The 27,251-nt window shown below is 44.1% G+C and overlaps 1 long non-coding RNA gene across 2 annotated transcripts; it reads left to right on the top strand.

Moving 5' to 3' along the window:
• The first annotated feature begins 636 nt into the window (after positions 1-636).
• LOC116587698 lies at positions 637-26,104 on the top strand. Of its 2 annotated transcripts, none has more exons than XR_004284581.1 (3): positions 637-938; positions 25,148-25,299; positions 25,983-26,104. It is a non-coding gene; the product is annotated as an uncharacterized LOC116587698 (long non-coding RNA). The 2 variants fall into 2 exon arrangements; XR_004284580.1 differs by lacking the exon at positions 637-938 and adding an exon at positions 24,277-24,345.
• Positions 26,105-27,251: the final 1,147 nt, after the last annotated feature.

The raw sequence follows: 27,251 nt of genomic DNA, 5'->3' as shown, positions 1-27,251 counted from the left end.
TCTGCCACCTGCTGTGCAGAGTGCAGCTGCTTTCCGTGTCTAGATGGACGTCCCCAGGCCAAGTCTAAGCCCCGGAGGACCCCCAGGCTCCCGTTATTTCTGTCTCTGTCCCCAGACCTGCAGAGGGCGTTTCGGTGCGCCAGTGAAACCCGATCCGGGCACCGAAGCTTCCTTTTCCCATCTCCTTCCTCAGGAGGTCGTTCACATCCACACGTGCGTTTGAGGGCATCCGTGGGGTGCGGCGGAGACTCCTCGGCCAGGAGGCAGCCCCGCCGGTTTTCTTTCCTAGGAAAACTTCGCCAGCCTGATCTGCGCGGCGGGCCGCCCTGGAGCCGGCCAGCCCGCGGCGGCGAAGCGCGCTGTTACCTGCCCCACGTGGAAGGGGGGCTTCGGGCTGCAGCTGGGAATTCCCAGACTCGCGGCCGTGAAGAAACCTCCGCTCGGGCGCTCGCGGCGCCGGGGGCGACACCGCGGACGCGCGGACACCGGACTCCAAGCCCCGGAGGCGCGCCGGCCCCGGTCTCCGCCGCGGACGGGCTCCGCGTCCCGGGCGCTCCCGGCCGGTTCGGCAGACGCGCGCGGCGGCCGGCAGGGGGCAGCAGACCCCGGCGTTTCCCGCCGCCGAGGCCGGGCGTCGCGCCTCCCGGGTCCGAGCCCCCCGGCCCCAGACCTGCCGCGGGTTTCATGCCCAGCGACCCCGGCAGCGGATGGGTTAATTCCCTTCTGAGGCTGCAGACCCCGCTGGGGGGTGGGGGCTGGTGCGGGCCCGGGTCGTTCCGGAGGACGATTCGTGCCCGGGATCCCGGCGGAAGCCCCCGCGAGCCCCGGGGCCGCAGGCCGGCACGTCGGGACACGTTCCCGCGAAGGGACGCGGCGGCGGCGGGAGCCCGCATCCCCCCACGCCCCCACCAGCGAGGATGCGCGGGCGGGAGGCCCAGGTAGGAGCCCTGCGCCCCGCTGCGGGGTGGGGTGCGCGGTGCGTCGTGCGTCCGGCGCTCCGGGGGCCGCGCACCCCGCTCAGTTCGAGGGCCGGCCCGGGCCCGACCGCGCCCCGCGGGGCTGTGCACCGCCCGAGGGGGGGGGGACCGGGGCGCGGCTCCGGGGGGCGGGGCTCTCACCTGCGCGTGCGCTGAAGCGGGCCGGGGGCTCCGGACCCCGCAGCTTGCGTGGGGCGCGGCGGGCCTAGGGGTCCCCGCGCTCTGTCCTTCTCCGCTCTGACGCCGTTTCCGTGAAGGTGCGCGGAGACCCGCGCGGGCTGAGTCGGGGACGGAGCCTCGGGGAGTTCGCGCTGGAGTTTTGACCCCAGGAAGCCAAACCCCGGGCAAGCCGGCGCCGCTCTGCGCCAGGCCCGTGGGACTGGGTCGTCGCGGGCTCGGTGCTTGCCTCGCCGGGCGGGAGAGCCGTGCTCCGCGGGGGCCGCGCGCGACGCTCTTGGTTATGGAAGGGAAGGAGTAGCTTACCGTGGGGGCCTGCTGGTCCCAGGCAGAAGGGATTTCTGGGCCGTGAATGAAATACGGAGAGTCCTACGCTCGGGCTGCTTCAGTTCCGTAGAACTACAGAGGAGGTGATTTTTTTCTAAGTGAAGAATTGTGAGCTGGTTACTTCATGGTTCTATGGGGGGGGGGGGGGGAGCCTTGCTATTTTCTCTTTAAATCTCTCTCTCCTCGGGGCACCCGGGTGGCTCCGTGGGTTAAGCCTCTGCCTTCGGCTCAGGTCATGATCTCAGAGTCCTGGATGGCATCGGGCTCTCTGCTCAGCGGGGAGCTGCTTCCTCCTCCCTCTCTCTGCCTACTTGTGATCTCTCTCTTTGTCAAATAAATAAATGAAATCTTAAAAAAAAATTTTTTTAATCTCTTTCTCCTCATTTACAGAAGAGGGAATAAAGGAAAAACCTTTTTACTTCGACCCGTTTAACATTTATCCCCCACTCTTCTGAAGTTTAAGCTTCAATAAATTAAAATAATATGTAGAGTAAAAATTCATACTCTAAAAATTAATACTCTAAAGTACATACCCCACAAAATAATACTCTCAGTCAGAAAGCATTCCAGTTTCCAAAAATATTATTGCATCTAGTACTTTCACCCATTTGGTATACATGTGTATGTGTGTATAATTACGCAGATACCTTCATTAAAAAAAGGTCCATTCATTGTACTAAGTTTATACTTTTACTGCCCATCACTAAACCCTTTTTAAATTAAAAAAGTAGACTATACAGATCTGTGAAATAAATAACAAGAAGAGGGGTGCCTGGGTGGCTCAGTGGGTTAAAGCCTCTGCCTGCAGCTCAGGTCATGATCTCAGGGTCCTGAGATCGGGCATCTCAGGATCCCCCCGCATCGGGCTCTCTGCTCAGCGGGGAGCCTGCTTCCCCCTCTCTGCCTGCCTCTCTGCCTACTCGTGATCTCTGTCTGTCAAATAAATAAATAAAATCTTTATAAATAAATAAATAACAAGAAGAAAAACATTGCCTGTTTTTGTGATTACATAAACACACTGAAAATGTGAAAGCAGTCATCGAGACTAGTGATCAAGCATTCATTATGTTACCACTGTCCGCTGTCAGTAATTAAAATGCAGATAAATGCAAAAGACCAAATCCAGATACCCTCGATGTCAACGTTGGAAATTGCTCTTTTGCACAGATTACTGGTATTTTTTCTTACTTGTCTTTCCTACAAAAGTAGGAAACAAGTGTAAAAAATTGCACTTAGGAAATGGAAATTTCACAGCATTTTGCCATATAGGTGATCAAAAAATGTCTCAGTGATAAGGACCAGATGGACTGGACCAGTCTTCCCTCCCTCCCTCTTGTAGATGACAGTCTTCCTGACATCTGCAGGCAGCTCCCAGACCAAGCATCCCCCAGGGTAAGAGATCTCCCATGTCCCTTATCAACATCGCCTAAAAATGCACCACCTTAGAGAAGACCGCAGCCTCTAGGCATGGTCTGGAGAACTAAGACAGAGCCCCAGGGGTTTTTATTATGGATCCCATAATTGGGATACCCAATTTCTATGAATTTTGCAGACATTTTTTAAAAAGACCATTCATTTTAAACCAGTAGCTCAGTTGTCCTGTGTGTGAACTGCACTGAAGCTAGCTCTCCACCCCCAATTGCGTAGCTAATTACAGAGTTCATTGTAATATGTTAATTTAAGAAATGTTAACTATACCAAAGAGTACAGATTAAAAAATACCAGAGCCATTTACCGACTTTCCCACAATCTAGAATGAACGACTGTGAACATTTCATCCTTTGAACATTATTTTAAAAAGCAAAAGATGACATCCTCTCTATTCTCCTACCCCATCTCTGGGCCCTGGGCCACAGTCTCATCTTGTTCCTAATCCAAGCCCCACAGTGCTGTCAGGATGCAGTGTGTACCCAACCAATCTATTTTGGCATGAACATTTTTCTTTTAATTTGGTTTTTAAAAACTCAACTTTTATATATGTACATAGTTTAGAGAGTCAAAAAGTTCTAAAAGAAGGTCTGCATTCCCCTCTTTCCAAAGGCAGCCCTTAAACGGATTCTATTGGCATTTACCTTCAGATCTCTAAGTAACACTCCAATCCCGGTACTTTTAGATTTTCTTCAGTTTTAATCATTATCTGTTGACTTCCCACTTTGCAACATTAGGATTTAACTCACTTATCAACATCACACCACACCACACACACACACACACACACACACACACACGTGCGCATGTTTCTTTTTCCCGTATACTCCCAATTATATAATTACATTGTAATTTTGGTTATAAATCTTCAGTGTTTGTATTTTTTTTTTTAAGATTTTATTTATTTGACAGAGAAGACACAGTGAGAGAGGGAACACAAGCAGGGGGAGTGGGAGGGGGAGAAGCAGGCTTCCTGCTGAGCAGAGAGCCCAATATGGGTCTTGATCCCAGGACCCTGGGATCATGACTTGAGCCAAAGGCAGACACAAGGACTGAGCTGCCCAGGTGCCCCCAGTGTTCGTATCTTTAACCACTGAAAATATGATATTTTTAAGTGGGTCACATAGGATACTTTAATGTTTCTCCCTAGAATTAATAATTGACTTTCAGTAAATTTTTTGTGTATTTTCACTAATTCCACCCCAAATTCTCTACCAATTTTACAAATCTTTCCCATATACACCCGAATCGATTAGGCAGTCTAGGGACTTTTTCTCCCACCTGGACTGGTGGCTTGGGCCTGCTGCACACTTTTCCCTTGATCTCTGTATCTTGTCATCCAGAAGCTCCCTTTGCCTCCTTATTTGATCCCCTGTTTCCTGGACCCCGTATCTTCCTCTTTTTTTTTTTTCTTTTAATTACTTCTTCATTTTATTGGAGCAAACAAATCTTCCAGTATCATTCTTAGAAAAGATGCATGAAATTTTTTTTAATTGAGATAAAATTCACGTAACAAAATCGACCACCTTAAAGTGAAAAATTCATTGTCCAAAAAAAAGTGAAAAATTCATTGTCAGTTATTATATCGTAGTGTGTCTCTAATGCCGAGCAACCATACCCTCTATCTGGCTCTAAAGCATTTCTGTCACCCCAAAATAAACGTCTGTACCCACTGAGCAATTGCTCTCCATTTCCCCCTCCCCCAGCCTCAGCAGCCAGGAACCAGCAGCCACTTAGCATAATGCTTTCCAGGGCCAGCCATCTTGGAGGGTGTATCAGTGTTTTGTTCCTTTTTATGGCTTAATGATATTATCTTGTGCCACAATTTGTTTATTGGATTATTTCCACCTTTTGGCTATTGCGATAGTGTTGCTATGAACATTTGTGCACAATTACTTGTTTGAGTACCTGTTGTCAGTTAGTTGGGGGATATACCTAGGGGTAGAATTGCTGAGCCATATGCTAATTCTATTTAACCTTTTGAGGAGCTGCCAAGCTTTTTTCATGGCAGCTGAACCATCTTACATTCCTACCAGCAATGAACAAGCGTTGTAACTTCTCTATCTTCTCATAGCACTTGTTATTTTCCATTTTCTTAAGCTATAGCCATCCTAGTGGGTGTGAAGTGATAGTTCATCATGCTTTTGATATGCCTTTCCTTCATGACTAATGATACAGAACATCATTTCATCTACTTGGTAGCTATTTGTGGATCTTCTTTGGAGAAACGTCTACTCAAATCCTGTCTTTATTTTTTAAATGGGGTTGTTTGTCTTTTTGTTGTTGGGTTGTAAAAGTTCTTTTATTTTTTAAGATTTATTTATTTGTTTCTTGGTCAGAGAGAGAACGTACAAGCAGGGGGAGAAGCGGGCTCCCCACTGAGCAAGGAGCCCAATGAGGGACTTGATCCCAGGACCCCGAGGTCATGACTGAGCTGAGGGCAGACACTTAACAGACTGAGCCACCCAGGTGCCCCCCCCCCCTTTTTAAAGTTCTTTATATATTGTGGGTACTAGGCCTTCTCAGATGTATGATTTGTAAATATTCTCTCTCTGTTCTGTTGGTTGCTTTTTACTTTGTGGATAATGTTCTTTGATGCACAACAGTTTTTAATTTTGAAGAAGTCCAATTTATCTATTTTTGGTTTGTTGTTTGCGCTTTTAGTGTCCTATCTAAGAATCCCTTCTCAAATTCAAGACCACGAAGATTTACCTCTGTTTTCTTCTAAAAGGTTTATGCTTTTAGGTCTTGTGTTTAGATTGTCCGTTTTGAGGTAATTTTTGCATGTGGCGTGAGGTAGGGGTCCATCTTCATGGCCAGTGGTTTCGGCACCATTTGTGGAAGAAACTGTTCTTTCCCAGTTGGATGTCTTGGAATCTTGGCTAAATATCAATTGAGACAGTAGATTTTTAATATCTTCTATGTCTGAAAATGTCTTAACTCTATCTTTACACCTAACTGACAGTTTGGGTGGGTAAACATTTCATTTAGGAGATTAAGGACTGAAGCCAGTGCCTATGTAGATTTCAGGAGAAAGTTCCCCCAAAGGGGTGAAAGGTAGAACCCATTCACTAGTTAATTCTGATGATTGAGTTTGTCAGTGATAATGACAGTACATAATGGGCTGGGAAAGGCCTCATGGAGCACTTAGAAGGAAACCGGTGATCCCTCTGAGAAAATCAGGCAAGCGGATCCTGATGATCGGCAGGAAATAGTAGAGGGAGAATGGCTTTTAGATTACAGACTGTAATCTAAACCATGCAGCTATTGAGTTAACTGCTTTATAACTGGATCTTGAAGTTGAAAATGGAAATCAACGTCAAAATGGTCAGTTCACTGGGTAGGTGTAGCCCCTAACTTCCATTGACCTTTGCTTGTTTGTTTTAACTTTGATTTGGGGTCTCATAAGGTTATGCTTCCTTGTTGTGCTGTCCTGGCCACCCACCACACTGCCCTTAACCCTTTCAAGGAGGGCTCCTTCAGGGTTGACCCAGGCCACCTCATGATTTTTCTCCCCATTGTACATTGCCTCCCTCTGCCTCATCCCTGTCTTCCAGGGCTCACCCCAGTGCTTCTCTTTGGAAGCGGGTCTTAGGCTTTGTTCCGTTAGAATGAGGAGGTATCACACATTATGGCAGTTTACTTCTCTTCTTGCAATTTCTTCTTTAGAAAATCTTCCCATTTATTTCCTTCGAAATGATTTTTGAGCTCTTGCTTTGTCCCACTCCCCTGGAACACCCTGGCTTGTTTACTTTGTCTTCTTTTGTCAAAATACTTTGAGCCGTTCCTCATGCTGACTCCTTATTTAGGTATGATTGACGCTTCTCTCTTCCCTGCACTACTTTTCCATGTGACCTTTTGACAGTCTTTCCGGAAAGATTTTCTTTCAGTACATGCTTAATATGGCCTCTTTGTAGATTTTTTTTTTACTACCCCCTATTTTGATACATTTCCCCCTGTGCTATAGAAGGGAAGGTTTTGGTAATAAAAAGAAACCTTTAAAAATAAAATCAACAAGAGGTCAGCCTTCCCCATTTCAATAAGAAAATTGAGGGCAGCAAGTTCTTGGAAGGTGCATAGAAAATGTTACAGGGTGGGCGCCTGGGTGGCTCAGGGGTTAAACCCTCTGCCTTCGGCTCAGGTCATGATCTCAGGGTCCTGGGATCGAGCCCCGCATCGGGCTCTCTGCTCAGCAGGGAGCCTGCTTCTTCCTCTCTCTCTGCCTGCCTCTCTGCCTACTTGTGATCTCTCTCTGTCAAATAAATAAATAAAATCTTTAAAAAAAAAAAAAAGCAAAAAATGCTACGGGGGAATGGTTTACATACATTTTTTTTTTTTTTGAGAGAGAGAGAGAGCGAGAGAGCATGTGTGTGTGTGGAGGGGGGCAGAGGGAGAGGGAGAGAGGGAATCGAGCAGGCTCCATGTCCAGCATGGAGCTCATCTCGGGGCTCCATCTTACCACTCTGACACCATGACCTGTGCTGAAATCAAGAGTCAGATGCTTAGCCAACTTAGCCACCCAGACACCCCATATGTACTTTTGATTAAAGAGAATCGAGGCCTCACTGCCATAAACCATTGACTATTGACTGCTTTGCCTTTTGGGGTCAATATAACTATCAGTATGTTTTGAATATGAGAATTTTCTGTGACCTTAAGTATGTATTGGAGCAACTATTAACACTATGTAATCTAAGTCAGTCAGAGAAAGATGAAAGCTGTATGATTTCACTCAGACGTGCAATTTAGGAAACAAAACAAACAAGCAAAGGAAAAAAAGAGAGAGGCAAACCAAGACAGAGACTCTTCACTGGAGGGAACAAACGGATGGTTACCAGAGAGGAGGGAGGTGGGGGATGGGGGAGATCCGTGACGGGGATGAAGGGGGTCACACCTGGTGATGAGCCCGGGGTGCTGTATGGGATTGTTGAATCACTGTATTGTGATTCACCTGAAATTAATATTACACTATGTTAACTATACTGAAATGAAAATGAAAACAATTTAAAAAATCAAGCTGGAAAAATAATAAAATAAAATTGTTCTCAGACACTTAAAATAAAAGAAAGAAACAGCAAACCATATGTAATCTATTGGCTATTTCACAAATGCATTTCCCAAAGCAAAAGAAGAATTTTATTTCTAGTCTATGTTCAGATCTTGTCTTACTTTGCCTGAACTTACAACCTAAAGATCACTTACAATGTCAATGTGCCAATAGCCAGGGGAAAGGTCAACAACATTATCAGTATTTCTAAACAACAACTGTTATAGAGCAAATAGTGGGATTTTTTTCTTTCTTGTCCTTAATGAAACCAACTCCCCTTGTATCACCAAATTTGTTTCCAGTCAGAAAGAGGACTTGACATCACTTGTCAAAACTCTCTCAAAGGTTAATTTACCTGATTCGTTTTTAGGAATCTATGACATCTAAAAATTTCAGATGACTTCTATTTCTTACTTTCATGGGTTGAATAGTTATTGCCCAATAGTTATGGGATAAATAAGTAGAGCTTATTTTGTTCATTAACCAGGCTGTGAAAATGATCAGTTAAATCTGAGAGATATTTTTACAGCTTTTTTTTTTTATTAACATATAATGTATTATTTGCTTCAGGGGTAGGTCTGCTAATCATCAGTCTTAACACAATTCACAGCACTCACACCCTCCCCAATGTCCATCACCCAGCCACCCTATCCCACCCCTCTCACACCCCAGCAACCCTCAGTTTGTTTCCTGAGATTAAGAGTTTCTTATGGTTTATTTCCCTCCCCAGTCCCATCCTGTTTCATTTATCCCTCCCTTTCCTCCATGACCCTCTGCCCTGCCTCTCAAATTCCTCATATTAGAGAGATCATAGGATAATTGTCTTTCTCTGATTGACTTATTTTGCTTAGCATAATACCCTCTAGTTCCATCCATGTCATTGAAAATGGCAGGAGGTCAATTTTTGATGGCTGCATAGTAGTCCTTTGTATATATATACCGCATCTTCTTTAGCCATTCATCTGTCGATGGACATCTGGGCTCTTTCCGTAGTTTGGCTATTATGGACTTTGCTGCTATAAGCATTCAGGTATACGTGCCCCTTGAGATCGCTACATTTGTATCTTTAGGGTAAATACCCAGTAGTGCGATTGCTGGGTTATAGGGTAGCTCTATTTTCAACTTCTTGAGGAACCTCCATAATGTTTTCCATGGTAGCTGTACCACCTTGCATTCCCATCAACAGTGTAGGAGGGTTCCCCATTTGTCTGCATCCTCGCCAACATCTGTCATTTTCTGACTTCTTAGTTTTAGCCATTCTGACTGGTGTGAGGTGGTATCTCACTGTGATTTTGATCTGTATCTCCCTGATGCCGAGTGATGTGGAGCACTTTTTCATGTGTCTGTTGGCCATTTGGATGTCTTCTTTGCAGAAATGTCTGTTCATGTCTTTTGCCCATTTCTTGATTGGATTATTTGTTCTTTGGGTGTTGAGTTTGATAAGTTCTTTATGGTGGTGGCCTTCTGGCTAACTGCATTATTACTAAGTGGTATCTTAATTTTGGGAAGAATTTTAACTCACAGATATAGGACTAACTAAACTGGAAAGACACATTTCTGGTTTTTCATGGTCTCTTTTTGTTTGATATACAAATCAAGATTTACATTACACTCTGGTTATACTGACAGTGGCATATCCCATCAGCCCTCCATGGATAATTTTTTACCTCTCAGATATTTTTGTATTTTGGTTGAAAGAAAAATACTAACAAAATTATACAAAATATTTATTTCCATTATTTAATGATCCTAGCCAATGTCACTAGTAGACTCATTTTAGCTAAAATCGTACTGTAAATATTGCTTCCCCTACTTACCTCATACCATTCCTATATCACATGTATGTACCTGAGTCCTCCCCCCCTTTCATTAACACAAAAGGGCCATCCTCAGTGAATCTACAACAAAGGAGGCGAGGCTATACAACAAGGAAAGAAGGTCCCACCAATAAATGCTCCCAGGAAAACTGGACAGCTACACGCAAAAGAATGAAACTGGATTCCTTCCTTCTACCACACACAAAAATAAATTCAAAATGGATTAAAGACCTCAACATGAAACCATAAACCTGAAACCATAAAACTCCTAGAAGAAAATATAGGTAGTAATCTCTTTAATATCAGCCTTATCAACATTTTTCTAGTTACGTCTCTTCAGGGAAGGGAAACAAAAGCAAATATAAACTATTGGGATGACACCAAAATAAATAGCTTTTGCACAATGAGGGAACCCATCAACAAAAAGTCAGCCTGCTGAGTGGGAGAAGGTATTTGTAAATGATATATCCAATAGGGGTTAATATCCAAAATACATGAAGAACTTACACAGCTCAACACCCCCCAAAAAAAACCAAATAATATGATTAAAAATGGGCAGAAGAGCTGAATAGACCTTTTTTTTTTTCAAAGAAGACATGCAGATAACCAACAGATACATGAAATGATGCTCAGCACTACTAATAACCAGGGAAATGCAGATCAAAACCACAATCAGATATCACCTTATACCTGTCAGAATATCTAGTATCGAAAAGACAGGAAAGAACAAGTGTTGGCCAGGATATGGAGAGAAATCAACCCTCATGCACTATTGGTGAGAATGTAAATTTGGACAACTATTGTGGAAACCAGTATGGAGTTTCCTTAAAAAAAGAAAAATTGAAATATCATACCTTCCAGTAATTCCAGTACGGGATATTATACCCAAAGAAAATGTAAACACTAATTCGGTAAGATATACATAGCATTATTCACAGTAGCCAAGATATGGAAGCAATTTAAATGTCCCTCAATAGATGAATGGGTAAAAAAGATGTGGCATATATGTATATATATTACTCAGCCATAAAAAGGAATGAGACCTTGCCATTTCTGACAACATAGATGAACCTAGAAGGTTTTATGCTAAATAAGTCAGACAGAGAAAGATAAATACCATATGATTTCACTTATATGTGAGATCTAAACACACACACACACACACAAAAGCAAAAAGCAGATAAAGATCCCAAAATACAGAGAACAAACTGGTGGTTGCCAGAGGGGAGAGAATGGGGCAGTGGGCAAAATGGATGAAAGGGCGTGGGAGGTAGAGACCTCCAGTTAAGGAATGAGTAAGTCATGGAGATGAAAGGTATTGGAATAGCCATTTATAATGACAGACGGGAGCTACACTTTCAATGAGCACAGCGTACTATGGAGTTGTCCAATCACTATGTTGTACACCTGAAGCTAGTCAACCATACTTCAATAAAACGAATACAAAACGAAACAAAACCACAAAGGACCAGCCCAGGGCAAAGTAAAATCCTGGCCAGGTAGAAATGAAACAGCAAGGGAACATCTACAAATCCGGTGTTAGATGCCAGAGAGCACTAGATACCCATAATTTTTTTTTTTTAGATACCCATAATTTAAAAAGAACACAGATTTAGGTTTTCTAGATACTAGATATTCTAGATACTGAAAGAATCAGATTCATTTTTCTTGATATTTTGTATATTTTTTGAAGTTTTACATTTATGTAACAAAATCAGTATTTATTATGTATACAATTTCTTGAAAACATTTCAGCAACAATTTACATTTTAGTTTTTGTTGAAGAACTTACGAAAGGCTTCTGTCTTTTTTTTTTTTCTTTGAGTCAAAATTATCATTTTCCAACCATGTGGTACAAAGTATGCGTAGGCAAGTATGAACCAACATACAATCACACAGCCTTAATATTTAAGGGCAGAAAGCTTTTTTTTTTTTTCCTGAAGACCTATTTTTAGGTGCATTCTGCACCAAACTTTACTATTTCATTTTTTTTAAGTTTAAAGCAATACTTCACTAAAAAATTTTTTAATAGATGTTTGAGTCTTCTTGAGAATAATCCAACTGTGTAGCTCCCCTTCTTTTTCAAGGTTACAGAACTACAAAGAGTAGATTCAATTTGTCACATAAAGGATATACTTAGAGAAGACTGGAGTTACTTCTAGTTTACCAAGCTCTTTGCCATTCAGTTAACAATTTATCACCATTTGACAAGATACGCTTTTTAAATTTGGGCTTGAGAAGGAAGGTCAAAAATAGCTCTGGGCGGAAAGGAAAGGCTCAGGTGAAGCATATAACATCTTTCCATGTGATAATTTACTCCACACCCGTATTATAAATAAACACCACTGGAGTATGGTATAAAAGTCCTCCAGACACCCACTGGGCTGAAACGCAAGCAAGTGTGCTGTATATATTAAGAGAAATGGTACACATGTTTGCATTTGTAGGCATTGGCTGCTCATTTTTTTCCCCATAGTGATTTTATAATTTGCAATTTGAAGTTCAGATTTACATCCGGTTGGAGAACAGTCACTTTTCCTTTATAAAAAGTGTAGATGATCAGTGAACAGTGAACAATGAACTCTCTCTGGTAATCATTTGAAAGTCTAGCTGGCCTCAGTTTTCTGCCTACACGTTTTCTAAAGTTTCAGTCCTTCCAGAGACTTCCCTCCATGTCCCAGCAGTGTTTACAAAATAGGAACTAATTTTGAAGATGGGGGAACCTACTCAGAGAAATGAAGGTCAATGGGTGTTGTGTCAGTTGTCTGCTGTTTTGGGTGGTGACATCCCCGGGCGGTGTGTCACTTACGGAGCCGAGCCCAGGTGCCTGGCTCCTACATTTGTTGACCTCACAGCATTCGAGAAACAATGAGGCTGTGACGCAGGACTTGTGCTGTGCTAGTTTTTAGCGCTTAGAATAATTCACCAGAGTACATACTGATTTTATCTCTTTAATAATGATAATCTCTTCTGATAATATAGACAGCTTTAGGTGTTATGATCTTTCTAACCAAACCCAGTAACTTTGAGGAAACTTAAATCAGCAATTCCACTTTGGGGAAACCAGAAACCTATTCTTTTGCTTCCACATGTATCAGTCTGGACTGCCTGCCCCTGGGCTGAGCATTGCCTACATGTAATTTCTGCAACAATCATTCTTGCCTTAAGCAAACAGGTATTGACATCCTGTTGGGTATCAGGACTGTGTTAGGTGCTGAGCATGCAAAGGTGAGCGAGGCAATCCTTGTCCTCCAGGAGGTAAAAAGCTAGGGACGGAAGGCATAGACAGATGGCCATAATTCCATGTGGACGATGCTGGGTGTTAGGGGACAGAGAGAAGCATTCCTAACTTAGCTGCTGGGAAGTTTGCCAGAGGAAAGATAACTGAATTGAGTCAGAGAGGATGAACATCAGCGTGTCTCCCACCAGGATGGATGGGGGTGGGGGGCTGGGGGGGAAGGGGCAGTGACAGCAGAGACAGCCCTAGTGAGTGACAGCAAAGATGCATTCAACTGCAGGCTGGACTCCGAGGAGGTCAGAGCAGTAGGGCCTTGTTGGTCTGTCGAGTGAAGGAGAGGAAAGCTGGAAAGAAGCTGGGAAAGTAGGCCAGGCTGACCCCTGGATGCTTTGGGGCCAAGTTGATAAGCTTGGACTTCATCTTTAGCTGGGCAACAGGGAGCTGGCAGAAGTTTTCAGAGTTACATTTTAGACAGATTAATGGACTGAAGAGAGCAAGACTGAACCCCAGGCAAAGTGCTTTGAGACTCCACTAGGAGTTGGGGTGAGACGGGGACTAGATGGTATTAGGGATGGAGGAAGGAGACAGCCTCGAGAACGAGGAGCAGCCGCTCTCCAGAACGTGAGGATTTCCTGGACCTGAGGGCGAAGGAGCCAGAGAAGTCAAGGTGACTCCCAGCGTTCTAGCTCAGGAGTTCGGATGGATGGCAAGATTGGCAATAAGTAAGGTCTGTTCTGAGGGCAGATGATGAGTGAGGCTTTGCCTATACCTGCCACCCACCTAAGCACACATGTGATTTTTAAATCTCCCATGGTGAGCACGATTTTTGCTTCCACGGGGCACCATGCTCCCCTACAGGAATGTCGTTGTACTTCATTTTTATTACTTGTTTAATTGTCATCTTCTCACGAGACGGCAGGCTCCTTGAGGATGGGAATCCTAACAATCATTCCCGCAGTTAGCAGGCTGCCTGGCACATAGAGGCATATGTATAAAAGGAATGAGTTCAGTTTTTAGATCATAATTAAGTGTGAGCCATACATTTTCAGTTAGTTTTCTACAACCTTTTTTTTTTTTCTTTACTTTTTTTTCAATGACAGCCCTACTATAGACACCAGTCAGCCTCGGGTCCAGCCCCTGCTCTGCCCTTGCCAGCTTCGTGGTACTGGGTGAGGGATGTACCCTCTCCTGGGTATTGTTTCTTCATGAAAATACTCAGGAATTTGGACAGGTATGATGAATGAAGTCGTCCCCAGCCCTAATGTTTTACAAGAAAGGGAGACATTTTATTGAACTGGCTAAAAAGAGTAAAATAGTAATACATTAAACCTTTTATTGAGCAGGAAAAAAAAACCCTCAGGAAAACAGAAAGCCCATGCTGTGTGTACAACTTACCATTAAATTATTCACGCTTTTCCAATCTTCTTGATGTATATGGACTTACTGAATGAAAGAAAGATTGACTCTGTGATACTTGTTCTGTGTCTCCATGTGTTGTAGCTCTTGCCCTAAGGTCTTATGGTTCCAGTGGTTGAACAAGTTAAGGATAGTTTCGACGACACCATTGACATTCATGGTGTGTCTGACTTTCCCCACAGCATCACTGTATGTGCTGCAAACCCTCTTTGTCACCAATGTCTCTCTGTCCCTAAGAATCCCTGCATTGATTCCGCTTCTAAATGGTTTCCCCTTCTTGCCAAGCATCATTATACTCTGTAGGAAAGAATGCGAGCTCAGAGGCGTCTTTGTCCAAAAAAACTTTGAAGGCAAATTCCTTGAACTTTCGAGACATTCAGCAGACAGTAGCTCCTTTCCTCATGGATGCATATGTTTGACTCTGGCAGGAACCTTTGACATATTTTTCCATAGTTCATTTATTGGGACTTCCTAGAGACATTTGACTTTTGAAAATTTAACTAGATTAGGAAGTATGGTTTTAAACCAGCTTGGAAAACCCTTTTGTCTTTACGCTATATGTTTGATGATAACCTTTTTTTTTTTTTTGGATGATAACCTTAAGACAACCATGGTTATACCTTGTTTACATAAAACCGTGTGCTGAAGTGATGTGCACAGTTTCCGTGACTGGAAATATACTAGGCAAGATGGTTGGTTGCAGGAATTGGTCATGCTCTTTTCTAAAGTGAAAATCTACTTTGGGGCACCTGGGTGGCTCAGTCAGTTTAGCGTCTGACTTGGGTTCAGGTCATGATCTTGGGGTAGGGCTCCCCGCTCAGTAGGGAGTCTGCTTCTTCTGCCCCACCCCTGCTCATGTACTCTGTCTCTCGCTCTCTCGCTCTCTCTCTCTCATAAATAAATCAATAAAACCTTTAGAAAATCTGCTCTAGAGGGAAGTCTCCTGACTTATCTGTTTGCTAATCCTGTAGACAGATCGAGTAACTGCTTCTCTTGACCTTGACTCTGATTCTCGGCATCTCTGTTTCTCCATCTGGATGATCGTTATAACATCGTGACTGGCCCTTTACTTCTGTCCTGGTTCCAAATCCAGCAGCCAGAATGATCCTTACATTGTCCCTACAATCCAGCAGTACTCATCTCTCTGAGGGCACCAGGCACACTTCTCTCTCGGGCTCTCTGTGCTGGTGGGTCCTTCCACCCGGAGTCTCTTCCCAGACACCACTGCCCTTCGGTCCTTCAGGATGTCACCCCGTCTGACCAACATATGGACGCTGATTGAGACCACCCAATTTAAAACCGAAGTCTTCGATCCCACTCTGAACACTTCATGCTCTTTCCCCGCTCTGTTTTGGGCCTTACCACCTTCTGACATACCACATTTTTTGCTTATTGATTGTGCTTATTGTTTTCATTAATAAACCATAAGCTAAATGAAAGCAAAATTTTGTGTGTTTTTGCTGGGTGCTCTATCTCCAGTGCCTCGCACGGTGCCAGCACATAGTAGGGGCTCTAACTATTTGTGTAATGAATGAATGAGTCAATTGGGTGCTTTTCATGCTTGCTCTCAGTGGAGTCCAACTTTTACTTTCTGTTTAGTTTAAATCTATGTGGTAAGGGTAAAATGAATCCACATGTATGTTTTTAAAATTATTTGTGACTGGCTCACAAGGACATTCTTTATGACATAAAGAATCACGAGGACGAGGTGCGAACTCAGGGAGGCATAGAAGATTGTAGATGGAGAGCACAGACTTAGGGCTTCGCCAGAGCCTTTGACCTCAGTGTTTGCCTCGGGGAAGTGTGCACAGTGATGCTTGGCACTGTAGGAAGGATCAGAGATAACGCATATCGAGTGTCTGCTCCACAGTGCTGCTTGCCACAGAAGAGGAATCATCAGAAGCTTTGTGTCTTCAGAGCATCCTGGAGATTGTCTCAGCAGTTGCAGTGACTTGAGGCTTCTCAGCACACAAACAAGCCCATCTCCTGGCTGGAAGCCCTCAGTCCATCACGCCCCTGGGGGGCCCCCTCTGGGAGCGGAGACGAGCACAGCACAGAAGCTCTGCACCCACACTGCTCTTAAGAACAGAAAATGAGTGAAGGAACAGCCGCTGGAGAGAGCCCAGGATAAGGCGGAAGCTTCCTTTGGTCCGTTTTATACGCCTAGCATTTTCCAAGTGTGCAGTGCCTTTGAGGTTTGCAAGATAAGGAAGCGACAGTCCCTCAGTGCTGAGTTCTCAGTAGCTTGCCTGTGGGTATAAGGTGTCCTCAATGCCAGAAAAGTGTTCTTTTTACCATTTATAGCTTTCCTCCATTTATGCAATGAATATTTGACTGCTTATTGCACGCCAGACATGGTTCCCGGCCCTGGGAATACAATGGGGTCTCTGTCCTTGTAGAGGGCACATTCTAGTGGAGGGGGGAGCCCGTAAACAGACAGCAAGTAAACCTGCAGCGTGCCAGGTAGAGACTGCTGCTCTGCAGAGGAATGAAGCAGGATGAGAAGCATCACTTGTTATCTGATATTGTTATCTGATGTTGGACAACTGCGGAAGGTGTCGTGGAGAAGGTGGCATTTGGGCAGAGGCTGCCTTGAGCTTGCAGACCTCTGGAAAGTGTTGCAGGGAAGGCACAGCAGGCACACAGCCCCCAAAGCAGGTCTGGACATTGGAAACGTGGCGAGGAGGCCAGAGTGGCTGGAGCTGGTCAGAGAGCGGGCAGAGGCCCAGGCCCCCATAGAAATTTCCAGGCTATTGTAGAACTCTGACTTGTACTCCAGGTGCGATACAAGCAGTGAGGGTTTTGGGGAGAGGGGTTTATTCTGTTGCTGTGTGGAGAAGACTGAAGGGAGGCAAGGGGAGCCGGCGGAGCAGCTGGCGGTGGCGCCCAGAGCCTGTTGCCATGGAGGCGTGGAGAGTGGTTCCTTCTGGATGGAAATTGCAGGTAGAACTGCAAAAATCTGGCTGAAAGTTTGGAAGTGGGGTTCAAGGGAAATAGAGAATCCCAAGCTCTTAGCTCAAGGCCCTGGAAGAAAGGCGTTGCCATATACCCCAAAGGGAGAGATCGCCGGTGGAGCAGGGCTTTGTCAGTCTGAGTGCTCCTTTGAGGGACACAAGTGAAATCAGGAGTTCCATCTGGGGCTTGTGGCATTTATCCGATATCCGGGCGGAGAGGTCCACTCATGCATTGACTGGTGTGACTCTGATAGGAGCCAACGGCCTGTCTGGGTCGGAGACATGCATTCGGCTACACCCGTGTAGAGATGCTGTTTAGACCAGTGAAAGGAGATGGAGCTCTCTGGAAAGAGGGCGTGGACAGGGAAGTGGCGATGCTCAGAGACCTGTAGCACTCCAACATTTGCCAGTTAGCAGATGGCAAGGAACCAGCAAAGGAGGAGAGAGCGTGACCGTGGCGGGGAGGGCAGGGAGGGAGTGTCCAGGAAGCGAGGGAGGAAAGTGAGGGGCGGCCAGACGCTCCCAGACGCTCCCAGACCTCCCAGACGCTCCCAGACGCTCCCAGACGCTCCCAGACGCTCCCAGGAGGTCGAATGTCCAGAGGTCTGAGATGTGAACAACTCTAGCAAAGTGCAAGTAACATCAGTGGGCAGACAGTCTGTTCTTTCTCTTTCTCAGTGTCAGAAGTCCTGTTAAAACACAGTAACAACAGCAGGAGCTTGATCTTTTTATTTTTGCATTGTACTAAAAAGTCTGACTTCTAGAAATATATGCTTCATGTGAGAGCAAAGAAGTATGAAAAGCAAAGGGAAAGAAAAAAAATTGCCCATAATGCAACCATTCATAGACAGTTTTTAATGCATTTTTCTCATATATTTGAGACCATATTATGAATATATATTAGTGAATATGTATACTTTTCTTTTAAAAGCTTAGTATTACATCATATATTCACAGGTCATTGAGAGTGCTGTGTAAACATTATTTGCAGTGACTGGACTGCACAGTACCTTACTGTAGATCATAATTTAATTATTCTGCTACTTCTGGCCAGTTAAGTTCCCAAATTTTTAATATTATAAATAACACAACGTCTTAGGGGCTCAGTTAGTTGGTTAAATGTCTGCCTTCAGCTCAGGTCGTGATCCCAAGGTCCTGGGATTGAGCCCTGAGTCAGGCTCCCTGCTCAGTGGGGAGCCCGCTTCTCCCTCTCCCTCTGCCTCTTCCTTCCCCTGCTCATGCTCTCTCTCTCAAATAAATAAATAAAATCTTTAGAAAAAAGAAAAGAAAAGAAAAGAGCATCTTAGTTTTCATCGGAGGCTAATTCTTAGGCTAGCTAGCCAGAAATGATAGAAGTCAAGGAGAGTCAAGGGGTTAAGCATTTGAGAACACTTGCTGAGTATTGCCAAGTTGCTTTTGAGAAAGTTTGTGGGAATATACACGCCCACCCAAAATAAGTGAGAGATGCTTTTCTTCTACCAGTTCCTTCTGGCAGTGAGTACTATTCATTGTGTTGGATTTTTTTTCTAATTATTAAAGCAAAGTCTTTTACTGAAGAAAACTTGAATCATCAGAAGTGAATATGGAATTTTAAAACAAACAAACTAATAGGACATTGATACTTTTGGTGATGTCTTTATGCTTATTCTTTTTTTTTTTCAAAATAAAACCAAGATGGTTTATTATCAAGGGGAATGATACAATATGTTTTTATATAAGATTGAGGGTAGATTGAATATACAAATAAAATACTGGGCAGACTCACACTACCATTTCCACATTTATGGGGATCACTTTTCCCCTGTCACCATTAGACCTACCCCCTAAATTCTCTCAAGCCAACATTTCCTAATATCCTGAACTGCCCATCATTAGGAGGGGCTCTTATTCATTTTTGACAAAATGTGTGTATAGGTATATTTTTGTCTTCTCAATTTGACATTACTTCATGAAGCATCTTCTGTCTTATTATTTCAAATTCTCGTCTGTGGAATCTGAAACTGGAAACAAACATCTGATTGTTAGGTGTTTGTATCAATTTTCGGTATCATAAATAATGCTTGCATGGAGGTCATTGTGTGCATCTTTTGATACCTCAGAATTAAGTTTCTAGAAACAGAGTTACAAGGTCAAGAGTGAATATGTATTACAAATGTTCCTCTAGAAAGGCCAGACCAATTTTTGCTCCTCCTGGCTTTGTGAGAGAAGACTGCTCATGCTACCACGGCTTCACCGGCATTGTGTCTTAGACGTCTTTCTTTTCTTTTCTCTTTTTTTTGACAGTAGAGTTAGAATTATCAATGAGGTTTGCATTCTTTTCAGGAGCTTATTACAGCTTTCTATACCTTTTGTTCATGTCTTCTGTCAATTCACTTGTCAAAGTCTTACCTTTTTGTTAGTTACTTCACCAAACCACCAGGACAGTAAGATTTTGCCATATCTGGGGGTAAATATCTTCCTCGGCTGTCTGCATTTTGGTTTTTATAATGACATTATATGACCGACAAAGTTGTAATATTTTACACAAATTGACCAATATTTTTCTTTTCTTTTAAATTTAGAAAACTATTTGCTATCTGAAAGGAATACCTATCTGTAGATACATATATATATATAGAGAGAGATAGATCTATATAGTTTAACTCAAAATTTCTAAATTTTAAATGTTTTAAAGTTATTTATTTTTATGTGTAGTTAAAGGTAAGACCCTTAACTGTCTTCTTCCCCAGAAGTAACCAGATCTTTTCACCCAGCTCAGGAATTCCGACTCTATGTCCTATATTCAGCCTCTCTTTAAATGCTTCTAGAACAAGGCAGCATGAATAGCAACTAGTCTGTCCCAACAGTTCAAATTGCCTAGGTTTTTTTGGTCCCAAATCTCCTTCGATGTTGTTTCCACGTTAGTTAGGGCATAAGAGGATGTGCTGCAGCAATCTACAGCCCCTGGAAGTCACACCTGCCGCTGCCTCCCGTGCTGCACTGACCAGAGCTGGTCATGTGGTCCTCCGTATCTGTGCCCAGAAGCAAATGGAATGCTTGGGGTAACTGCTCCTTCTGTCTCGGCTTCCTGCCGGATGTTCTAGTGTTGGCCTCAAGAGCATAAGACTTTCCCACACGTGCTTTCAAGTATTTGAAAAGAGCAGTCACATTACTCTATCCCACATGCACACACCCTGTGCCCTCCACAGTCCTCTGGTTCTTAGGAAAATGAAACTCTAATCTTCTGGTCATTCTTCCTATGACTTAGATTCTTGCCACCTTGTCAGCCCAGTTACCTTTTTCTGGAGGCATCGTGACTCATTAATGTCACTTATTAATACTCCAAATATCTTGTCATTTATAGAGATGTGTATAATAGTCTTGTATTCTTGAAGGCAGAACCATTATCTTCTTCTTCTTGAGATCCTGTGTGTACACCTTCCTTCTTTCCAGCCAGCAGGGGATCAGCACAGAGTCACCCAAATGGCTGACTAGACAGTATGTTAATGGTTCCTGTTGACTCAAGACCGACTTGAGATGTTGTATCCCGGAGCCGTGACCAAATTATCAGTTCCTCAAGATTCTCTGTTTTGTGATAGAGTTCGCTCCAGCCATGCAATCCCCGCCAATGTCTGTGTTTCTGCATTTCAGTGCTTTCTGCTGTCACACGCCGTTGCCTCGGCCTGGTGAACCGGGGCTGCCAGGAATAGCCCAGGGAAACAATGTCACTGATCTGATAGTGGGTGTCAGACAGGTGAATGAGTGAAGACTGAAGTCTTCAGTCTCTGTGGACTGAGAATGGGGACCAGAATAGACTTCTGAGGGCTCTGTTCTCCAACTCCTTCCATGATGTTGAGATAGGAGAAGTTGCCTTGATGGGTCTTGTGCTTCTTGAACCTAAAAGCTTTCCTTTTTGCCACCCTTGCCTCACACCCAGAGGTTTCACTGTCCCTGAGAGGCAGACGGTGACAGTGGGCCAGAGGGCTCTGCAGGACTTCTTTACAGTGCTTCTGATAAGAAGATTGACTGCGGTGACATATGAGAAGGTGTACAGGACGATACAGAGTGGACTTCTGTATTACCTATTATCTGTGCCTTATCTGTCTTCACAAACTATCGAAAATGCTACATAGAAATACCTATACCTTACAACCCGTTAAGTGCTGTGTTAAAAATCTGTGTGATTGCTAATCTTGGGTACGATTGTTTGTCATACATGTGATAGCTAGTCACACATGTGATGGCTGGTCACACATGTGACAGCTTGTTATACATGTGAAGCTAGTCATACATGAGATGACCAGCCATATATGTGATAATCATACATGTGATGGCCAGCTAGCCACACATGTGATTGTTAACCATACATGTGATGGCCAGTCATAATGTGATAATCATACATGTGACAGCTAGCTACACATGTGATTCCTAGCCACACGTGTGATGGTCTGTCATATATGTGGTAGCTAGTCACACATGTGATCATGGCTAATCATACATGTGATGGCTACTCATACCTATATATTAGATCCTTGTCTGGACTCAGAGATGTGGTTTTTTCTAAGACTTCTATGGGGACACTCAAGGATATTTGAGCCTAAACTTCATGTGTCTTTCAACATACCTAGTAGTTTCCAAATACACGTTCAGCCGCTGCCATCTCCTGCCTCCCTTTGCCATTATAATTGAACAATAAGACTCTTTTTCTGGAGTGAGGATGTCATGAAGCCTCTCTTGAAACCAGTCAAGTCAGACCCATGTCAAACTGCGCTCATTAACCGCATGATGAACAAATCTCACAAAGCCAACAGCTCCATGTGTTCTTCTAAAGGTATTTTCAAACTATTTCCAAAACATGTTTTTATTCCAAGTAACAATGAACTAATTTCCAGCCAAGCCTGAAATATCCAAGGTTGCTCGCCAGAGATGACCGGGCATTAAAGAGTGGGGACTCTTGTTTTAAAATTCAGCTGTGTTGATTTTACAATTTCAGGACTGGAAAATGGCCAAAAGACTGGATTAACCTTCTTTTCAATCTTTCCTAAGAATTCTCTTATATCTAGGATGCCAAGAATGCATGTTAAATCTGTTGTGCCTGAGGGAGGCACGCTGCTCTCAGTAGAGTTAGCTGCAATGGGTAGGAGTTAGGGACTGGAAGAGCGGAAAAAAAAAGTCATTGTTTTAACCCAAGGGTAACGCATCTGTGTCACCTGGCATCACAGTCAAGTTCAGAACTACCCAGGGGCTTGTGCGAGGCTCAAAAAAGAGGAAGGAAGTTCCAACACACATCTGCTGCTTGGGGCTTAGCCCCTGATTACTTGTGATTACTTCGTTTTCAGTCCATTCTCTCTCTCTTTCTTTTTTTCTTTTTTCTGAGAGAGTGAGCTCATATGCAAGCGGCGGTGGGGGACCAGAGGGAGAGGGAGAGACAATCTTAAGCAGGCTCCATGCTCAGTGTGGAGCCCGATGCAGGCCTCGATCTCACAACCATGAGATCATATCTGGAGCCAAAATCAAAAGTCAGTCACTTAACCATCTAAGCCACCCAGGCTCCCCTGCAGCCCATTCTCTTGACTAAAATTTTAGTTCCTATTACCTTGGCCTTCAGATTTATAGGTTGGAATCCTAATAGCTGTAGCTTTGCTTCTCCATTCCCGTCTCTGGAACCTTCTCTCCTTGTGCCACAGGACTCTATCCCTCAACCATTCCAGCTCTGAGGAGGGGCTCTTCAGGGCTGCACTCCCCAAGTTTAAAGTGCATGCTCTTATCGCTCAGAACATTGCCGAGAAAACTCAGATAGAAGATCTGTCTCTTGCTTTGTCTCTGTCTCTCTCCCTCTTATTTTTGCCCCTTTGCTCGTTTGTTTTGTCTAAAGTATTATCTATTCCTGTGCTTAAACTTTGATATTGATTTCAAAGATCATTTTGTATCTGCTCGTGCTTTTTTTTTTTTTTTTTATCCCACAAACTTATTTGGCCAAAAGTGATACATTTCTACCTTGATCTGACAATGCCAGTTTTTAGCAGGAGGAAGAAAAGTTATGAACAACTGTGTCTATTCCCCCATCTCACTTCAAGGAAAAGTGTGTGTTCCTCTTACGGTGTGCATCCAATCAACGGTGGGTGTCGTGCTACATTTTAGATTCACGGCGTTCTGAATCTTTAACGATTGGGTCTGAGATTTAACAGTACTTTATTTCTCAGGGCACCTGGATGGCTCAGTGGGTTAACCACCTGACTTTGGCTCAGGTCATGATCTAAGGGTCCTGGGATCGAGCCCCGCATCGGGCTCTCGGCTCAGCAGAGGAGTCTGCTTCTCCCTCTGCCTCTCCCCCTGCTTTTTCTCTCTTGAATAAATAAATGAAATCTTTTAAAAAGTGCATTATTTTATATCTCGGAGAGCTTAACACAATGTCTTCTTGATAGGGTTAATAAACTGATATTTGCATTAAAAAGAGATACAGAAATAAGCTGTGAGAGCCCTTTCAGGACAAGGTCTGACTGGGCAAGTACTTTGACTTAGTTCAGCTCAGCTGGAAAGACATAAGGGAAAGGAACTAGGATAGCAGATTGGCTCACTGAGTTAGCAGATTGCATTTTGTTGGTAGTGACAAGGATCGTTTATATGGTCGATTAAAATGAATTATTTTAAGGGCTTGGTCTTTTTCCAAGTAATAAGTGTTCACATTGTTATAACCCAGCAATTTGTTACATTTGTAATGCTGTCAAGTTGCCTCAGAGTTACTGTTGATTCGTATCAATATGGGCCTGCAAGTATCAATATCAAGCATCAATATCAAGTATCAAGTATCAATATTTCTGCAAGTAAATAGCTGTATTTTATCATTTTTTTTGCAGGTAGATCAGAATGATGCTAATACTTGTTAGTTCTTTCTCTACATGTTTTAAGGTGGGAAGAACTTCAGAGTCAAGTTTACATGGGTTTAAATCCTGGCTCTACTCCGTTGACTCACATAGTGACATAGGTAATGTCTCCAAGCCTCAGTTCCTAACAAATGAAAATGGGTTAGGGACACTTACTTCCAGGATATTTGGAAGGCTTAGATGCAATAATGCATATAAAATGCTTACACAGTGCTGAGTGTGAAGTGGCTAACACACACTAATTTCGGCAGCTAATCCAGCTGCATTTAATTTATTTGTCTTCTCCAATCGCCTTCTTCCTCCACTTCGCACACGAGCTTTAATTCCTGGATCCTTCTGAGTTGACTAGCATATTTTGTGATTTCATTTGTCTGCACGGGGCAAGACCAACCTCGCAGTGTCATCCGGGACAACACCTCTTAGGGATTCCGCCCATTGATGGTCCTGGCCGGCGAGACACACTTGCTGGCGGCACACCCTTCCCACCCTGCCCCGCCTCCAAAGCCATTACGGGTCGGACCCGAGTTGGGCGTCCGACTCAGGGTAAACAGATCTGTGAGCTGGCCAGTGACACACGGTCTTAAAAGTTGGGTTGGGCCAAGACAGTCATCTCTGTAGGGAATGTGAATTGGTGAGTGCTGGGGTAGCGGCTGGAAGGATGTCATGGGCGAGGGTCAGGGCCGAGCAGTCTGAGGCCGTAAGTGAGAAAAGCTATGATTGTAGCAGAGGATGCTGGCCAGGAGACAGAGTGGCGGTAGGCCATGGAGCCGCCAGCCTTCCGTGGGGTTGTGCATCAGCCCCTAGACCTGCCTTCTAAATCGCATTCCACTCCATTTTCCTTATGTCCTTATGAGAAACTCCACTTTTCCCGAGCTGATTAAAGCATGCTTCTGTTCCTTGCAGCAACTTTCTGCGAGGCGTCCGGAAAACATACAGTCCTCCAGTGAAGATGACTCAGCCGTGCCAGGTCTCCTGGGGAGGAATTCCTTCAAAATCACTGGCTTTGAGGGATGATTAAGGACACGATAGCATGAAGAGTCAAGTGTCATCTAAAGGTTAGGCTGAAGACAGTGATATTTTTGGAATCAGATATAATCTCAGAATAGAGAATAGGAAGGGGGTTGTAGTGTTGGTGACAGCCGTCGGGTTCTTGACGAATGAGCTTTGGTAAGCCACGTGTTTACTCATCTGCCTGTGTGGTCGCAGAGGCAGAGCATCCAGAACCCAGGGTGCACCGTGCCGGCTGAGTGGCAGCATCCTCATTTTACGGGGCAGTGAGTCGCGCACATTAATTTGTCATCAGACTGTGTCAGGCCCAGTGTTGGGGGGTAGTGGGAAAATGAAGCACCAACCAAAACACGGGTGCCTCCTGCTCGCGTGTTTGCCACTCACCCGCGTGTTGAACTTGATAAAATGCATCGACAAGGGCCCTACCAAACCTTAAAGAAAGCAGCTGTGAGGTCTCATCCGGGGAACTCGATTGGCCACCTGAGCAGGGTAGCTGATGGCCCCGAGTATCAGTATATGCTGAGACAGGGTGTGGGCTGTCTCCTTCCTTGGGCACTTGGCCTTTTGGGTGGCTCACGGGCACACGCGTAGAGATCGAGAGGGTGTACTGGGCCTTTTAGGAGAAGTGGAAGGGTGGCTGTCAACACTGACACATTCGTGCATCCACTCAGAGTTCTAAGTGGTTTGAACTGTTTCTTCTCATTTATTTTACTCCTTTCATCTTTGCTAGATATGTTCATTTGCAGATATGGGCTTAGCGCTTGCTATGCAAAAATCCAGCAGAGAATTTCCAGGTAGTATCGGTAGCATACTGTTTCACTCTGCATTTCTTCCATTTGGAACTCCATAAGGTCCCAGGTTTGTGTTTTCCATTTGTGAATCCCACCGCTGGAAGGCAGGGAGGGGAAGGGCCTGGCTCATCAAAGGGACTCAAAATGTAGTTATTGAATGAACTACTTTGTGATGTGTTGGTCTTCAAAAGGGATTGGGTCCTTTAAAGTTAGTTGTATGTAATTGAAGCAAAGAGCATTTAGAAAGGGAATGGACTAAAAGTGCGAGTTCATATGCTTGCTCTCATGTTTATTAGCTGGGCCACGACCAGGAAGGTGACCTCCTAACCTGAACAACGCGAGCAAGGTAACTGTCCCACAAGTTTCTCCTGAGGATGGAAGGAAGGAGTGTATGTGAGGTTCCCCGCACAAACTGATACTCATGATCATTGTTATAAGCATGACAAGAGCCGAGTGGCTGAGAAGAAGGCTTTGGAATCAGATCTCAGCTCTAGTCTCAGTTGACCGTTGTCTTGCTTTGAGGTCTGTGGAAGTTAGATGGTGCTCTGCCTAGCACACAGCGAGTGGGTGATAAATTGGTATTATTATGAACAATAAAAGGCAATTATCACTATGGCTGTTATTAGTATTAAATTACTTCTCTACAAAGACATACAAAACAGATATATTCAAATCCATTGAGAAGGGAGAGAAATTTTAGAGGAACTCGGGATGAGAAAATCTCTGTAATTGAGCACCAAATTTAGCTTTGGGTTTCCTGGCAACTAGTGCAACAAAAAGAAACAAACAGTTTATATAATTATTATTATCAGTTATAATTAGTCAGTCAGTGCTATGGTGTCTAATATGGTAACCAGGAACCACATGAGGCGATGCTTAAGTGTGAAGATGGGCCCATCAGAATTGAAATGTTTGGTAAAAGTTAAAAACACTGGGTTTGGGGGCACCTGGGTGGCTCAGTGGGTTAAAACCTCCGCCTTCAGACAGGTGGTGGGCACCAAATATAGCTCAATAAATAGGTATTGGAATGAATGAATAAGGCCTCCCCTTCCCTGTGACATCACCTCCTCCGTGAGACACAGTTCTTTTAAGTCTCAGAACAGCAGAACATACAAAGATACATGAAATTTGGGCTTAAACTGTTACCTGAATCTGTGTTGTGTATGTGGTGTGAAGTCTGCAGGAAGAACTTGGTCCAAGAATTGAAA

Source organism: Mustela erminea, chromosome 4 (assembly GCF_009829155.1).
Source record: "Mustela erminea isolate mMusErm1 chromosome 4, mMusErm1.Pri, whole genome shotgun sequence".
Lineage (NCBI taxonomy): Eukaryota > Metazoa > Chordata > Mammalia > Carnivora > Mustelidae > Mustela > Mustela erminea.
The sequence above is the reverse complement of the archived record's forward strand: the minus strand, read 5'-3'. Positions and strand labels throughout refer to the sequence as shown.